General features: G+C 46.8%; 1 protein-coding gene across 2 annotated transcripts in view; it reads left to right on the forward strand.

The window, feature by feature from the left end:
- The first annotated feature begins 17,441 nt into the window (after nt 1-17,441).
- The window catches only part of SMAD5 (SMAD family member 5), a 48,484-nt gene continuing 47,277 nt past the window's right edge, over nt 17,442-18,648 (forward strand). Inside the window, exon 1 of one of the 2 annotated variants that reach the window (XM_042935781.1) lies at nt 17,442-17,525. The gene's annotated coding sequence lies outside the window, so the exon portion shown is untranslated. The remainder of the gene's footprint in view (nt 17,526-18,648) is intronic. The other variant, XM_042935791.1, reaches the window with a different exon arrangement.

The following is an 18,648-nucleotide window of genomic DNA, read 5'->3' on the forward strand; positions in this document are numbered from 1 at the left end:
GGATGAAGATGTATCAAGTTTGAATGTAAAAAAAATAAACAGTAAAGATGATTAAGAAAATGCACATAAACAAAACTGAGGGAACGTAAACCGAAGGGGCTGAGCTACAAACTTGGCCTTCAAGGCATTCAGCTAGGTTGGAGCTCACTTTCAAGGATCCAGAGTGATGGTTTGATGTGGGCTCTTTTGTGGGCTCTTTGGGAGGCAGCGGTCAAGTTTTGCTGGACTTGGAGCACAGGTCCGCTCAAGGATGTGTTCCCCTACTGAGAGCAGCAAACGTCGACCAGCTTCAGAGCAGAGGAAGTTGACCTGGCTGCCCAGATGCTCCTGTGGAGCTGGGGCGCTGAGGGACTATGGCCAGAGCCGGCCCCCCCGGGAGCAGACCCAGTTCTGAGCCAGCTCGGGGAGAAGGGGCTTCCTCAGGGCCTCTGTCCATCTCGCAGCCTGGGAACTCCACACAGGACTTCCTTTCTTCCCTTCCTCCGGGAGGCCCAGAAAAACTTTCCTGTTTCCCTGTATGACCCTCTAAGTCTTAAAATTTTCATTCCACGTGAGCTGGGCAAGAAAAATCTGGCCGGGCACAGGGGACTATCAGTTCTGGGCGGCAGACAGCTGGGCAGCCTGTATGTGTAATTTCACAGGATCTGCTTATTCTAATCAGTGAGGGGCCCGTTCCCCCAGCAAGGCACCACCACCCACTCTAGAACCACAGCTTCCTGGGTGGGAGCAACAGAACACATGCCTCTACTGACTCTGTAAAATCAGCAGGACCCATTGAAAAGCTGACGTAGGATGGGAAGTCTTTGGTCCCCTTTTTTGCCTCAACTGAGAGCTTCCGCCATTTTAGTGTTATTCCTGCAGAAAGGCCAGAACCCTCATTTGAGCCTTTTTGACCTTGAGAAGGTTTACAGGGGGTCATGTGAACTACCATTGAATATTTACAAAATCCCCCAATGGAAAAATACATCTGACCCCTTCTGTGGATTTCCAGAGCATTTACTCTATCAGTAATGGGAGAGAGTTACAGAGGAAGAGAAGGAGGGGACACCTGCTGTGGACCAATGCGAGCCTCCAGGAATACACGGGGGGGGGGGGGGGGGGGGGGGGGGGGGAGACATGAACAGGCATGTCTAACTTCATGGAGCTCACAGTCTAGTGAGGGAGAGGAGCTTCAATCAGATAATCACCATCCTAGTACATGATAGCAAAGGGACATGGCACTCTGAAAAATCCAACAGGTTCCAAGAAAACCTAGAAAGGAACCAGTCTAGGCTGGGCTCAGGGAAGGCTGTCTTAAGGGAAAAAATACTGAGATCCGAGAAGTGAGGTGTGGACAGGAGTGGAGGGGATGGGGAGAGGACACTCTTGTAGACCCTCCACACAGAGGAGAGCCGAGAGTTGGTGGGGGGCAGCAGGGAAGATGGAGAGAAATGGACAGGGATGAAAAGGGGGCAGTGAGGAAGAGAAAAGAAGTGATGGTTTTTATGGACATAGACATGACTACCACCACTACTCCCCCCTACACACACACACACACACACACACACACACACACACAGCCTCGGAATAGCTTGCTTGGAAACAGATGCAGGCTGAGCTTGCCAAGACCAAAGGATTCCTCCCAGGACTGGATCCCTCTGTTTACTAACTGTCTATTCCTCTGCTGAGAAAGGAAGAACTGATTTGAGTCAAGGACTGTTAATTAAGGAATAATGAAATGAAGACAGAGAGGATCTAAAATGAGCAGGATAAAAGTGTACACTTGACTGTCTAATTTCAATTGTTGTCTTTTTTTTTTTTTTTTTTTACTGGGCAGGAATCTAAAATGTCAGACCATCTGGTTCAACACCATGCCCTCCTTGTCCGGACTCCTGGACCTTCTTCCTTCCTCAGGAAACCTAGGCCGTTGCCCGCAGGCTCAGACTCCCGGGCCACTTCCTTCTTGAACCCAAAGAGCTCCCAACCCAAAGCATGGAGACTTCTGTCTGTGCCAGGGAAGTGGCCGACGACACTCCCTCCTGACCTCCAGCTGCCTCTGTGCCACACACAGTCCTCCTCACACCCATCTCACGAATCCCAACCTCCTGTCCCCTCACCCTCCTTCCTGGCCTGATGCTTCACTCTGTTTTATTTTCTCTGTCCCAGATCAAACTCAAAGGCCCTTCTGACCAGACTCCCGAGGTTGGAAGCTGGGAGTAAATGGAGGCCAAAGGGAAGGACTGTCTCAAGATCCTGGGCTCTCCACTACCCACCCACACTGTTCCCCCTTTCTCTTCCCCTCTTCCTGTTACCAAGCTCCCATCAGAACTGAGGTCTGAAGTGCCCCCTGGGGCAAGCAGGGGGGCTGTGAGGATCTGAAAATGCCCTCTTGGAACTAGAATCGTGGAACTCTTTGGCTTGAGGAGAAGCACAGGGCAGAATTCCTGTCCCGCAGGGTAGAAAGCACCTCACTTGTGAGTTCTGCTCAAAGGAGCAAGTATCTCCCACGGAGATCCACCTTCCAACCCCGCAGGAAGTTTCCTACTCTGTCACATTCATTCATGGATTCAGTGAGCCACTGTGTGCCACCTCTCCTTGGAAGGGTTCTGAGATGATCAGGCAGGAGTGAGGCCACGGTCATCTGGGTTTCTGGAAGATGAGGTAAAGTGTAAAGAATTGTCTTTATCCAGACAAGAGGTTCTAAGCTTCTTAGAGATCCCAAACCCTTAGAATAAGCAAAAGGGCCTCTCCCCAGAAAAATTTACACATGAAAAGTGCCCGAAGCTCTGTAAACAGCCCCAGGGCTCCACCCTGCAAAGGGCCTGGAGAGAGCCTGGGCTTCAGTGAGCTAGCACCCAGTCCACAGGCAGGGTACCCAAGCCCCCCTCCAGTGTGCCAGAGGGCACAAGGGACCCTGGCCTCATCCTAGGTCCAGTTCCTAGGACCTGGCTGCAGGGAAAGAGCAAGTGAATGAACACCTCATTTTGCTCTTTTTGGGATATCCCTGTTACATAGGGTCCCTCCTCTCTACTGTCAAGGAAAGTAGGGCTCCTGAGCAAGAATTTTCCAGATCCCGAGGTGAGCAAAATGCTATGCCCAGTGCTTTCATCAGGGTAATGTCTACCGAATTCACCCTGTGGTCTTGAGATAATCTGCTGCCTCCTGGCTGGCTAGCCAGATGCAGGGCCTTTCTTCCTAGGTCACTGCAGAGGAGAGGACCCCTACACACATGTACACACACACACACACACACACACAGGCCAGGAGAAGAGAGGACGCCTACACAGACACAGACACACACATACACACACACTTGCGCACAGAGGCCAGGAGACCTGTCTCTAGAGTGAAGACTTATCTGGGCTCCAACCTTAGCTGGAACACTGGCCTGGGAAAAAACAAAGTCTCCACAATTAAACAAACGAACACAATCAATGTCTTTTAAGATGATGAGAGCAAAGTCTGCAGGAGCCCTGGTTTAGCCTAAGACTTCTCTACCCATTTAAAACATTTCTAATGAGCCCATCCAACTCAAGAGAATAAGAAATGGGACTGTTTTCCCTCTTAATTTGGGGGGTCCCAGATTTCTCCCTTAAGGTAATCAGGGAAAAAAAAAATTATATTACATATGTTTTGCTCTAGAATTCAGTTAGCAAACATTTTAATGTGGGCCTACCATGTAGCACTATGTACAATCCACCACAGCAAAGAACTTGATAGATGTGTCCCTACCACTTCCCTACATCACAGAGATAAATCCTGGGGGGATGAGTCTTCCCACAGATACTCCATACAGGATATTGTGTCACCTAGGACTCATGGAAGTATCCCCCCTCAGGTCCCCCCCTTCCCCAGGAGGAAGTGTCATTTCCCACATCCTGCAAGGGTGGGGGATAGCATGTGGACTCAGTCTTCCGTGGAGCCTGTTTGCCCCAGACACGCCTTCCCAGCTCTTCTGACTTTCCAGCTCATTCCTGCCCTTCCCTTTCCGGAAGCAGGCAGCTGGGTGACCCTGGTCCCTCCAGGCACAGGGCCACAGCGCAACGGGAAAGCCAGCTGGGACGGGACTGAGGCGGCCAAGGTCCTGGGCCGGCCCTGGATGAAGGTCACAGGTGACACCGTGATAGTGCTGCTGAAATGCTGGCAGAGAGCTTATCCTTTGAGTAACCCCCTCTTCCTCTGCACCCCTTTGTCTTCCCTGCCACCACCAGCCTTCCTCCTCACTAGGGAGGCAACTGCTTGAGGCCCGGCTCTGACATGTGATACTGTTAGGATAATGCCAAACACTAGCCATGGCCTACCAAGCCCTGGGTTGTCCTGTCCACCTCTCCAGGCCCATCTGTGTTTACTTTCTCTGTCCAGCACTGGTCTTCCCGCCCTGGGGCCTTCACACTTGCTATTTCCTCCACTGCCTTGAAGGCTTTCCCCACCCTCAGCCCCACCCAAACTTCACCTTCGCTCAACTGACTTCTGCTCATCCTCAGATAGAAGCTTAAGCACCTCTGTCAGGGCAGCGATCCGGGCCCCCTGGGTCTGTACGCTTACTGGCCCGTCATCCTTTTTCTACAGTGCGGTCACTTGTCCCTCCTACTAGGTTCTCTCAGTGGCGTGGGCAAGGACTGGGTCTGTTTCTGCTCAGCCTTGTGTCTGGCATCTGTCACGGAGCCTGCACAGAGCAGACCATTAGTAGAAGTATGACAAATGCTTGGATGGATAAACGAATCAATGAATGCCTTGCGTGGGGGATGCTACTGTACTGAGCAGATCTCCTGACCCTCACTTTGTGTGCTGGGTTGGGAGCGGCAGAGCCCAGAAAGCATAGGGGGTCTGCCATGCCCACAGCAAACTTGTCAGGAAAGTGACCTGAGCCACGTCATTCCTGGAGAAATGGGTTTGACTTGTGCCGTGTGGTTTGAAAGGAAGCAGCCCCTACAGCTCTGGACTCACAGTCCCTGAGATGAGTACTGACGTCCCTGCCAAACTGCAAATGAGCTGCCGTGAGAGAAGCCAATACGTTGTGAGGAGGCTCGGTATGAAATCTATCCAATAGAATTCATTTCGGGTGGTGGCAAACTTGGAAGTCTCTCTTGAGAAGTTGAACTACCAGGAATTCCGGGCAAGTGAGAAAAGAGGAGGAGGGTCACTCTAGGGTTGGCTGAGTCCCCAATCACGCCCCGAGTATTGTTCTAGAAGCCTGCTGGACAACTCCTTCTTGGTAGCCCTGGGAACAGAATGACTTCCCAGCCAACAAAAGCATGTTTTTACCACCCCACCTTGCCAGATATCCTTGCAATAGGCGTCCTCTGCCATTAGGTAGCTCATGTTCATCTGTTTCTTCCAATTTCAGAGAGGAAGAAGAGCCCAAGTGTGAGAATGAGGAATGGGTTTGTCGCTGTGTTTTTGTTCTCATTGTGTGTTGTGCTAAAAAAAAAAAAAAAAGAGAGAGACCTTTTTGATTCCTCCTTAAGGCTGCTGAGTCCCTAAAGGTAGCTGCTAGAAACCACTCAGCACACACACACAAAAATGCCCCATGTGGCTGTGGGACTTTAGTTATCTCTGGCCTCCTAGCAGCTCCAGGTGAAGACCTAGCCTGTTGGTGAATTGGTAGTCACTTGGAGCCCCAGGCGCTAACTCCTTTACGAACCAATGCAAGCATGGCTGCTTGGCTGTCTGTGTGCCTTTATTTACTCCATTTCGGTTTTGGCTCTGTCCACGTTGCAAACAAAGACGAGCCAGGCCTGAGTAGATCTCTTTCCATGAGGTTGCTTATAGACCTCCAAAATAATTTTCCGTCATGTGCTGATGAGGTGAGTGGAGAAAGGAAAAAAGCTGTGCAGTTTAAAAAGTTGACCTCAGCCGAAAGAGGATCTCTTGTGCGTTGTTGGCGGGAATGCAAGCTGGTGCAGCCACTCTGGAAAACAGTATGGAGGTTCCTCAAAAAACTAAAAATGGAACTACCCTATGACCCAGCAATTGCACTACTAGGCATTTATCCACGGGATACAGGTGTGCTGTTTCGAAGGGACACATGCACCCCCATGTTTATAGCAGCACTATCCACAATGGCCAAAGGATGGAAAGAGCCCAAATGTCCATCGGTGGGTGAATGGATAAAGAAGATGTGGTATATCTATACAATGGACTATTACTCGACAATCAAAAAGAATGACATCTTGCCATTTGCAACTACATAGATGGAACTGGAGGGTATTATACTAAGTGAAATTAGTCAGAGAAAGACAAAGATCATATGACTTCTCTCATATGAGGACTTTAAGAGACAAAACAGATGAACATAAGGGAAGGGAAACAGAAATAATATAAAAACAGGGAGGGGGACAAAACAGAAGAGACTCATAAATATGGAGAACAAACTGAGGGTTACTGGAAGGGGTGTGGGAGGGGGGACGGGCTAAAGGGGTAAGGGGCACTATTCCTGGAATCTACTCCTGAAATCATTGTTGCACTGTATGCCAACTAATTTGGATGTAAATTTTAAAAAATAAAAAATAAAACAAGTTAAAAAAAAAAAGTTGACCTCAGCCAATGCTGATCAAAAGAAGAAAGGGGATGTTTGGGGATCATCTTAATTATGCAGACTCGAGATAGAGGATTTACGTCTGTCTTCCTGACTTGACTACCTTCCACGTGAGCAGAGGCCCTGCCTGGTTTGCATTGTAAGGCATTCCCAGTGTCTAGCCCAAGGCCTGACACAGAGCAAGCACTCGATAAATGTGTGTTGAGTGAATAAATGAATCCGATTCCAGTCACAAAGCCAGAGATCGGAATAGAGATCTGACTGAAGAAACAGATGGGGGCAGAGTTTCAAGGAAAGAGGTGGGTGTTCTTTTCCACTGACATGTGTCTCTTTAGCCCTGATCTTCATGAATGAATAGAGGAATGTAAAGAGTGAATGGATAAATAGGATAATAAATAAATAATGTCTCCTTATCATTCTTGTGCAGGGCTGACAGTAGAGACTCACCCAGCCATCATAAGACAGTCAAACAAATATTTTAACCTATATAAGGTTCTTTCCCGTGGTCCTGAAAACCAGTGGGAGTCCCTAGATGGCTTTTGCTACCACCTCAGAGACATCTCAGCCAGAAGCCCACTGGAGGTCAGACCTCATATAAATTCTCATTTCTGACAGCACGGTCTGGCTGGAGGTTCCTCCTACTCCGTCTGTGACACATTTGACGCGGGCGACTTTGTTGACTTCTTCGTTTTTGAAATGTTTGAACTCTGGTTTCTAGTGTATAGTGTGATAGTGCTGTTACAGGAACAGGTTTGTGGAAGCAACACAGATAAGAACAGCACCCCTGGTGGGTCTCTGCTGGGGGAACGGTATACCACATGACTTGAGCAGCCAGGGTCGACTTAGAGGAACTTACCTGATTTGATTCATCAGTTCAAATCACCTTTAATGTGGCACCTTAATAATGCCATCATATTGTAAACGATACATCCACAGAGGCATTAGTCATTACACAAATAGAATTAATAGGTTTCACTACACTTCAAGATCAACATGTTGGAACAGTAACTCCATTCATCCAGGGCCTTTTGAGCTTGCTCAGGGTCCTTACCTGACTGTTAGAATAAATATAAAGTTTTATGGCCTGCTTGTTCTGTGTGACTTCACCATCACCAAATCACACGCATTCAGTTCAGTTCAGAAATGGCAACCGTATGCACTGAAACATTCACTCACTCATTCGTTCTCTTACTAACTACTGTTTTGCCAGCTCAGTTTGCCTAGTATTGTGGTTCCCCAACTGTTATCATAGGATTCAAAGCAACCATTTTGTTGGGGTGCAGACATTTAGAATATCTCAGTGAGAGTGAGTCAAGAGAGAAGGCAGTGTGCATAGTTGGTTAGAGCAGGAGGTTGGGCATCAGATCAGACTTACTGGATTTGAATTCTAGTTCCATCACCCACTGTTTGTATACACTCAGGAGCCTATTTCACTTCTCTGGAGTCTCCACTTCCTTATCTGTCAAATGCCCTTGAAACCCCTCACCCCTCACCATCTCTGCCTAGCGTATCTCTTGTCCTTCTGGTGCTCCTCCCATAGTGCCATGCATCCAAGAAAGATCCTTGAGGTCCAGGCAGGCTGGGTCAGGAAAGATGGGACAGGCTGCACAAGGGGACATTCCTACGGACGTTCTGCAAAAGCAAAGGTGTATTGATGGAGTGTGATGGCGGGTTGGGAGCAGGAAGGAACAACGAAGAGGCCAGTTCAATGACAGGGGAAAGGAGGGCCGTATCGGGGGTGGTGTGAGAAGATGGAAGAGACTGGGGATAGAAAACAGAGAATGTGAGATTTTACAGGATGCACAAAGTGAGGAATGGACCTAGTACACAAAATATTTCAATCAAATTCTGTGATAGCTTTCCATGATTAGCGAAGCAGTTGCAAACACCAGTTCTTAAAAAAAAGACACTCTCCAAGGTTAGAAACATTTCTGGGTGTTCTACAGCCCAAGCAGGCTGTAGGAATACATGCATTCACAGTATCCAGATCCTTAAAACCTTGTGCCTTAGTTTCTCCATTTAAAAAAAGATCATTTGTTTTATATGGCACCTCCATTGTGAGGTTACTGTGACATTTAATGAAAAAATGTAAAGCACATTGCTCTGTGCTTAAGACAAAGTACACACTTGATCAATAATAGCTTTATTATACACACGGAAAGGGTCTGGCAAGATGTCTTATCAACTTATTTATCACGGCTATCTCTCTTTGTGGGATTTCAAGTAACTTTTACTCTGTTTTTGGCCTTTTCTCTGTAATTTGAATTTTTCCAATAAACCTGCATTATTTTTATAAAATTGTAAGGCTATTTTTTTAAAAAATCATATTTAGGGGGGCGCCTGGGTGGCTCAGTCGGTTAGGCGTCCGACTTCAGCTCAGGTCAAGATCTCGTGGTCCGTGAGTTCAAGCCCCGCGTCGGGCTCTGGGCTGACGGCTCAGAGCCTGGAGCCTGTTTCCGATTCTGTGTCTCCCTCTCTCTCTGCCCCTCCCCCGTTCATGCTCTGTCTCTCTCTGTCTCAAAAATAAATAAACGTTAAAAAAAAAATTAAAAAAAATCATATTTAGGAATGAAGCATCTCAGGAAATACAGTCTCAAGGATGTAGCTCTTCCTGTAACAACCTTTCCAATGAATGTACCATAGTTTAACCCTTTAGTGCTAAACACACCTTTTCAGAAACGGTGTTTCACATTTGCATAATCAAATGGTCTCTTACCTGTGAGAGCTTTTTATTTATTTTTTTTTATAAAATTTTTTTTTTAACATTTATTTATTTTTGAGACAGAGAGAGACAGAGCATGAATGGGGGAGGGGCAGAGAGAGGGAGACACAGAATCGGAAACAGGCTCCAGGCTCTGAGCCGTCAGCCCAAAGCCCGACCCGGGGCTGGAACTCACAGACCGTGAGATCGTGACCTGAGCTGAAGTCGGACGCTTAACCGACTGAGCCACCCAGGCGCCCCTGTGAGAGCTTTTTATAAAACAAAGGGCTCCTCAAAGATATCAAGAGTCCCCTCTCCTGAGTATATTTTGGCTGACACCTTTGAAATGACGATTTTGATTTTCTAGTTTCTGACTCTTTCATCAAGTGTTCAAGGATCTTGAAGACAGAAAACACGTGAACATCCCCCAGGATACTGTGAGCTTCAACAGTGAAGTCACCTTGGTAGCCCAGTACTTGGCACACTGGCAGGCACATGGTAGGTATCACACAAATATTTAAGTTGAATGAATAAGAGAATGAACAAATGTTACATCTAAGGGCTGAATTTCTGCTTGGGAGACAAGGGGAGTCACACCCTATTCCATACTGAAATTTGATTAAGAACTTTAAAAAATTAAATGGAAACAAAGTGATTTTTACTAAAACCAAAAGTGAAGCAGAAAATTCAATGGCTCTGTATGGAGGGCCTATAGCAGTCCAGGCACTGATCTAAGTATTGAGGATTTTGTTGTGAAGAGGAGCTTAACTCCAGCGGGGAATATAGACTTTGATCTGGATGGTCTCAAAGTATATAATGGGGGGAACCAATCTTGACAGGGTAGAGGGGTTGAGTGGGGCAGAGGTGGCAGGGAAGGCTGTGATAAGAAATTGACCTTTAGACTGAGACCCAAGGTTGATGAGAAGGAGTGAGACAGATGAGGCGTGGTTGGCAAAGCATTTCTGAACTTTCCAAGGTGAAGAGCAATGGCTTCCTGCTTGCAGAGGGAGCCATATGTACAAAGCCCTAAGTTGGGGAACAGCTTGTGGCATGTGAGGAACACAAATGAGGCCAGTGTGTGCAAAGCATGTGCAAGAATATTGGCGATGGCGGGGACCATATTGATCAGGGCAGGGTAGAGAGCTTGAATTTTATCCTAGTTGTAATGGGAAGACTTTGAAGACCTTGAATAGCTTTAATTCCACAGGGATCATAGTCTGATTTACATTTTCACCATGTAATAGCTGTTGGGTGGTCAAGGGACTGGAGCAAGGCTGGGTGGGAGCAGAAGAGAGTCCAGGGAGAAATGGTAGTGACTGGACCTGACTGTCTGTAGACAGTAGACACAGAGAGACGTGGAGAGGTTTTAGATCTGGTTTGAAGGTAGGAATGATACGACTTTATACTGGATTGGAAGTGGGAGGCAATCCTATTTAACCCTGACTATTTCATCAACATGGCAGCCATTGTCCTTCCTCATCCAGGTACCCACTCTGTCCCCCATTTACGATTTTAATTTTCTACCAGGTACTTTTTACCAGATGACATGTTAAATTGTACTTTTCATATTTTAAAAAATTACCTGTTTATTCTATTAAGGCTGGGATTTTTGTCTATGTTGTTTAATGTCTTTTCCCTGGTGCCCAAAATACACTGGATATGTAGTACGTGGTCCATAAATATTTGTCATATTGTTGAATGAGAGAGGTAATAAATGAACAAATAAATGAGGATGAGAAATAGGGGTAAGTAAAGAATGCTTTAGCTGGCTATTGCTGCATAGGAAACAACCCCAGAATCTCAGTGGTGATCAAGAGCAAACACTAACTTTTCACTCTTGGGTCCCTGAATCATCATGGATGGCTGTGTATCAGGATGCAGGTCTGGTGAGGTAGGCTCTGGGCTATGGTTTGGGATCAGCTCTTGTTAATCTGTATTTTCATCATCCTTGGACCGATGGCTACCTGGGGCCTATTTTTCCGACGGTAGATGGAAAAAGTGCCGAATGCCAAGTCAAACTGTCAAGCACATCTAAAGATTATGTCCATGTCATATCTACTGACCAAAGTCAACATCAAAGGCACAAAGAAGTAAGTATACTCCACCTTCTCTAGAGAAAGTTAGTGCAAAGTTTTGTGGGAAAAGGTGCAGATATATAATTCCACAACAGGGAAGGGGTGAAGATTTAGGACAATAATCGAATCTACTACAGAAGGCTGCCTGATATTAGCAACTGTGTAAATGGAGTTGCCATTTATTGATGTGGGGGAGATAGGAGCAGGACCAGCCTGGGAAGGAAGGATGACAAATATCAGGAGTTCAAATGTGTACCTGATAAATCCAGAGAGACTGCCAAGGGCAGAAGTTACAAGCAGTACAAGCCTACCCAGCTAAACAAAAGCAGAATATATAGGCTAATGTAATGGGAAGTCAAAGAAAGATCTTTAGAGCTTCAGGCATAGCCAGATCAAGGGATTTTTATCATGGCTTCTCCTCTGTATTTCAGCTGTGCTTCACTCTTTGGGATTCATTGCCGAGCGAATTCCCTCTACTTGGTGGTTAGATGGCCTCTGGCAGCCTCAGACTCAGCCTTAGCTTAGCAGCAACAGTAAGGAAGATTTCTCTCTCCCAACATCCATACATCAGTCTAAGAGCTAATACATGTTACTTTGCTTGGGTCATATGTCCACCTATGAACCATTCATGATGGACTGGCTAGTGGGAAACTAGGATAACCCTCCTAGGTCATATGCCCATCTCTGGGGTGGGGAGTTTGGGACCATGCTTAATATCGAAGAGGAATGGTATCACAAAGGAAGCAGGAGAAAGGGGTTTGGGGAGTATGGCAGGCAGACAAAATCCACAATTACTGCAGTGCAGTAGAGACATTAGAAGGGAGTTCAAGGGTCTGTTTTTCATTAGCCAAGTCCAAGATGGAAACAGAAATTTGGGAATAGTCTGCAAAAGAGAGTACCGTAGGCTTGAGGGTGAATGAGATCACCTACTATGGTGAGAAGAGAAGAGGGTCTACTGTTGGGTAAGATGAAGGCACATTTTATGTAACAAATAAATTTAGGACTGTTTTAGAGGTTGCTGGTATATCTGTGAAAATACATGCCTTCCATTGCACTACTGTTCTAAGTGCCTATCGAGTTTCTATTTATTGAATCTTCATAATAATTCTATTAACTTGATACTATTGCAATTCCCATTAGGGAATTACAGACGAGGAGACTAAGGCACAGATTGGTTCAGGAACCTGTGCAGAGTCACATAGGGAGTAAGGGAGACAGCTGATGTTCAAACCCGGAAGTGTGGCTTCAGAGTTCTCTTGACTAAGATTTTACGCAGTTAAAAGGCATTGGAGGGAATGTGAATTTCTGTCTCCTTTCCGTCCCTGCAATTTCATAGCATTCCCAGATTTTCACCTGCTGCTCTGCATTTGTGGCAGAATGCACGTGTGGTTTAGCTCATCTGAGACTATGTCTCTGAGGATGAAAATTGAGAACGTAGAACTGTGGTGTTCCATCGAGTTAACTTGGAGGGTGTTTGCCGTCAGGAAGAACAGATGCTGTTTAAGTCAGGAAGAAATGAGTGTTCCCTCCAAGCCCTGCTTTAGAAAGCCTCTTTGTTTTACGACGCTGGGTGCAAGCAACCCTTTTAATTTTGTGTTTTGGATTCCAGCCATAGGAGGCCTTCTTTAATGTAGCAGATGGCTGGAGACAGGCAAGCCAGGTTCCTACACTCTGCATCAAGCGGTCTTCCCTAGAGAGGAATCTCCCAATTATGTTGCTCTGAAAAAGAGAAGAGAAGAGAACTTAAAATGGACACATTAAATTTGCACCGCACGTAAAGTCACCGGTGTTTTAAGCATCTGCAAGCATTTGGGGATCAGGCAAGCTTCTGAGAAGCTGATGAAAACTATGGACTTTTTCTGCAGAAAATGTGTAGGTAGGTATATACACAAAAATGTGCATATTCATTCCAGGGGATGGGGGAGTCACAGAGTTTCTCACATCCGGTCCCTGAAGCTTCAAGGGGTCTAAGACCTGGAGATTCCTGGGCTTTCCGTGAGGCAGTTGTCATTTTTTTTTTTAATTTTACTTTTCTTTTTTTCAGTATATGAAGACTCTCAACATCTGAGTTGTGAAAATAAAGGGTCTGTGGACTATTAAGGGATCATTTCACCACAGAACACTCAAATTTTACTGGAAAAAAGTCCTTTTTAAAAAATATTGATTTTGAGAGAGAGAGAAAGAGCACGAGCACAAACAGGGGAGGGACACACACACACACACACACACACACACACACACAGAGAGAGAGAGAGAGAGACAGAATTTCAAGCAGGATCCCTTCCCAACACAGAGACAGATGTGGGGCTTGATCTCAAGACTGTGGATCATGACCTGAGCCGAAATCAAGAGCTAGTTGCTTAACTGACTGAGCCACCCTGGCACCCCTGGAAAAAATCCTTTCAAATGTTGAATCAAATCACTTTAGTGTATTCTCTGGTTCACACAGAACCTTAGCTCTGTAACATGAAGTTTATTTGGGAAACTTTGTGTGATGATTTTTTTCTCTCTCAGATTTTTGCACACTGTTTCTTTGAGATCTCATGCTTCTCGGCACTCTTCTCCACTTAGCTCTGCCTCCTGCACCGTTTCCAGTATGAAGGATTGGGGGTGGGGCTAGTCTGTCCTTTGAAGAACATACAGAACTTGGAGAGGAAGCTTTATCATTTCCAGGACACTGTCCAGAGGAGTCACTCAAACTCAGGCATTTCTTCCTCTGAGGTCCACTTGCCATGACTGTCGGAGGAAGTGAGTGTCTCGGAGGTGGCTATGAGGTGGGACCCTTTGCATCTCTGTGGTCATTCACTGATCCTTTTATGCCGGGTGACTCCTCGAAACACCATCACGTTCTTCCAATTCTAGTGGGTGTGTGTTGGGCATTTAGGGAGAATCTTCTGAGCTGTAGCAAAGCATAGAAATGACATATTTATTAAGGATACTGGCACCAAAATCAGTTTGCCTCAATTACCCTTCAGTTAAAAATTAAAAATAGGGAAACACTGAATTAATGCTTCCAGTTCTTCATGTTCCATATGTGGTCCCCTATTTCCTGAAAATTACTTCCTTTTTGGTTCTGGAAAATTCAAGGTGGGAGTAGGTCATGAACTAAACATTATGGCTGATTCTTTTCACCTAATGAATAATTAAAGCAATTATTTTTATTTATTTATTAGAAAAATTCAAGCAAAGGGCCCATTTTCTCCCTAAACATCAACCCCAATTAAAGAAAACCTATCTGGGGCTTAAAACAATACATACAGCCGCGCCTGGGTAGCTCAGCCGGTTATGCATCAGACTCTTGGCTTAGGTCTTCTCACGGTTTGTGAGTTGAAGCCCCTGTCAGGCTCTGTGCTGATAGAGTGGAGACTGCTTGGAATTCTCTCTCCCTCTGTCTCTCTCTCTGACCCTACCTAACTCGTGTGCTCTCTCTTTCTCTCTCAGAATAAATAAATAAATAAACTTTAAAACATTAAAAAAAACACACACACAAAACCTTTTTGTATGTAGCGACATTTTGGACGGGATAACTCTTGGTAGAAGGAGGCTGTCCTGTATATCGCAGAGAAATTAGCAGCTTCCCTGGTCTCTACCCTGTAGATGCCATTAACACCACCCTCCTGTATGTGACAGTCATGGTTGTTTTCAAATATTGTCAAATATTCCCCTGGGATGGGACAGTCGCCTTTGGTTGAGAAGCACTGGCCTAAATGATCCACAAATAGCTTTCTCTACAAGTATAGTAAGATTGAAGTTTGAAGCTGCTTTTATCTGCTCTCATGGGGGAATGCTAAATCAGTTTATCTATTGTGATGCCCCATTGAGACTATGTCTATTTGTTCAGATCATCCCATTCTACATTTGTTTTTAGAATCCTTTTGATAGTTAAAAACAGGAACTTCCTTATTCCATTCCTATGGCTCTGGTGTGCCTGTTCATTCCCTGTTTGATAATCTTTTCAACTATCTAGATATTTAGCGATCTGATTTTCTATACCCTTTGAGCCTAGGTAATTTCTCAGTCCTTTGGGAGGCATTTTTGTGCGGTTCAAGTTTCCATTCCTTCTTCTAGGGTATCATCTCTTCCCACTTCAGACCTAAGCTGAGCTCACATAGCAACTTGGAGAGGTTGGAGTCTGGTTGCTGTGATCAGTAGGTGTGTACATGGTTCAGGAAACACAACTGTTGGCTTTAAGGTTACAAATGTGAGCATTAAAAGGAATCCTGCAATCACAAATTGTTCCTTATATAATGTGCAGTGACTGTAAGATGGCCAACAGTTTGGGGGAGGATTTTACTAGCTGTTTGAAGTGAGGAATGGCTCTAGTGTACAAAATGTTTAAACCAAATTGTTATGTCTTACAATGTTCAACAAAACACTCTGCAAACATCAGTTCTGAGGGGAAAAAAAGGCACCCTCCAAGGCAGGGTTATAGGTGCTTCTGGGAGTTGTAAACCCATGCAGGCTCCAGAAATATGTGCCTTCCAAGGGCTGGAAACTTCTGAATTGCCAACAAATAATCAGTGAGTGTGACAAAGAGTTAAAGTACACAGACGTTACTTTCACAAAATTTATGGTGTAGTAAAGAGGTTTAAGATGGAGACCCGAGACTGCAAACCAATGGTCAATAGGACTAAATCAGGACCATGGATTTGTTTTGCTTGGCTTGGAGAGAATTGGCCTCCAGCGTGTCTAAGAAAGGGAGAAAAAGTGAGAAAGAATGAGAGAAGTGGCTAAGCTTTTAGATAACAGAGATTTTTTTTTTTTGCATTAAAATCCAGATTTCCAACTGTTTTTGAAAAATCCGACAATCTGCCAACACTGGCCCTTATTCTGTTTCCCTACAGTGGTGGTCGGCTGGAGTGGAACAGCAGCTGTCCCTTTGATCAGAACAGGCACTCTCTGGGTCCCCACCCTGGCCTACTACACTTGCTCACCAGGCCTCTGTCCCATTCAAGATTGGCCACCCCTCATGCAGAGACTTCGGCAACATTTACTTTGTCTTCTCACCGTGGAAACAAACTGGTGGGGCCCTGAGCAAAATAGCAGCTGCTCATTTGTGTGAGATGATGCTGGCTCAGGCCACAGAGGTGATAATGGAGGCAGTGAGAAATGGGCAGATTTGGCATATATTTTGAAAGTAGAGTCAATTGGATTAGATTGGATTGGATTAGGCTATGAGGGAGAGGATTTGGAAAGGACTCCAATTTTGATTTTTACTTAGATTAATTTCTTTCAAAAGTAAACCTATGGTGGAGTATTGGAAAACCAGTATTGACCTCTTAAAATAAGAACATTTAAAAGTCTTTCTTCACTAGTACTCTTCCACATGGGTGCCCTAGGTAGTGCCACCATCATAGTCTGGTAAATGCTGCTGCTTTGGGGAATTTTGAGGGAAAGAACAATGAGAAGAGCCCCAATGACTAAGAAAGAGACTTAGATTCTTGTTCCAGGAGGCGGATTGGAGAGATGCCAGCCTACTGGTGACCTCTGTGCACCTCACTGGCCTCACCTGTCCAGAAGGGTGTGTGTATCCCGAACTACTGGGGTTGATCTCCCAACATGGACGGTCCTACTTCGGGGAACTCCAAGTTCAGGCACTCAAAAGGGGTTGGGAAAGTAGAGGCTCCAAGATTCCCAAATGGGAGGTGTTTCAGGGCTGCCTTGAGTAAGAAACTGTTCTCAAGTTTGTTTTGAAGCTAGTTTTCCTAGAAAGATCTAAGTGAAGAGGACTCTCTTCACCTAGATTTATATAGTTACTTTAAAAATCAATGAAAGCAGCAAACTTGTGTCGGAAGATCTTTTTTTTTTTTTTTTAACAGTTTTTGCAGTTGAGAAAATCCGCAATTGTCCCTATCGAGGGCAATAGTTTTATTTTGTTATCTTCTGGGCTGCTTTGGTGAGTGGAGACTACTAGTGGCCGTTGTGGTGGTGGGAGCTGACAGACTCCCACTCAGGGGATGGCCAATGCCGCGAGAGCCTCCGGCGGATCGGAAGCTGGACTTGGCCGCGCGGAGCCAGGCGCGGAGGCTTCCTTCCCTCGGGCACCGCAGCGGTCACTCGACCCCTGACGCGCATGCGCGGACCCCAGCGGCGTCCTCCCCGGCTCCTTCCCTCCCTCATCCGGGTCCTGGGCGAGCGGGCGCCGTGCGCGTGTCTCGCGGCCGAGCTGCTAATAAAGTTGCACTGAGGGAAAGCGCAGCGACGGCGCCGGGGGAGTGCGTCCAGCCGGCGGGTGAGTGAATGTGGGGCCCAGGGCGGGCGAGCGGGCGAGCCGGGCCGGGGGCTGCAGCTTCTTCCGCGACGCAGCTCGCCCTCAGGCCCGAGTGGCTGGACTCCGGCCGAGGTGGGGGCGCTGGGCCGCGGGCGGAACGGAAACCGCCCGGGCCTGCGGGGCGGGAGAGGTAGGCCAACTCCCGGCCTGCAGAGGTTCGGGCGGCCGGGGATGGGGCGGCCCGTCCCGCTGCGGAGGCCGTACAGCGGCCGGGGGCGTCCTGTGGCTGGCCTTGTTCCTGCGCCGCCGTAGCCGCCCGGACTGTGGAGGGAGGCGCTCGGGACGCCCTCGAGGCGGAGGAGGAGCGGTGGGGGCGGGAGGGGGGGGGAATCCCGGCGCTGCTTGTGTCCAGAGGAGCGGTTTGTTCTACCTCATCTAAGCACCACCCTCAGTCACACCCCTGGTAGGATCGCCGTGCTCGGTCGAGCCGTCCGGTCTGCTTGCTACACTGCAAAGCTGTCCAATGGCTTGATGAATCCGTGCCGCCGTCGCTTTGTGTTTCAAAGATAAGGATCCACGCTTATCGGTGGGAATTACACTCTGGGCACTTGTGACCTGCTACTGCACTCAGCTGGTAGTTAGACATGGTTTCTGCCCGTTGCCGTGCCAGTTTTCACCATTGCAAAGATTCCTTCCCCTTCGTGTTAACTTCTGCATTGCTGCAAGGAGAACGCCAAGCCGTGCCTGTTTGCACATTCAGCCTCTGCCCGGTCTTTCACTTTAATATCAGTACTCAAATTCATATTCCGGGCTCTCCCCCTCCCCCGCCCGTTTTCCTCTCTTCCCCTTTCAGCTGCTGTTATTACGTGGAGTTTGGAGCCTAAGCTTTGAAAACTCCCATGTGGCGCCTGTCTTAAGTCGGAGCATGCTCAGTAGCCAAAACAGATTTTGGTTGCAAAAAAGAACTGGGGCGAGGATAGTCCGGGTATTTGGACGTTTGCCCGATTCCTAACAAAATGTTCCAATTCTGGTTTTGATGGCATTGGAGAATGGAGCTGTAGGCCAGCCTGGAGGTGAGGAATGCCTGAACACCCTGGGCCAGATCGCTATCTTGATTGCAGAGACATTGTTTCCTGACCAGCTG

The sequence above is a fragment of the Panthera leo genome, chromosome A1 (genome assembly GCF_018350215.1).
Source record: "Panthera leo isolate Ple1 chromosome A1, P.leo_Ple1_pat1.1, whole genome shotgun sequence".
NCBI classification, from domain to species: Eukaryota; Metazoa; Chordata; class Mammalia; order Carnivora; family Felidae; genus Panthera; species Panthera leo.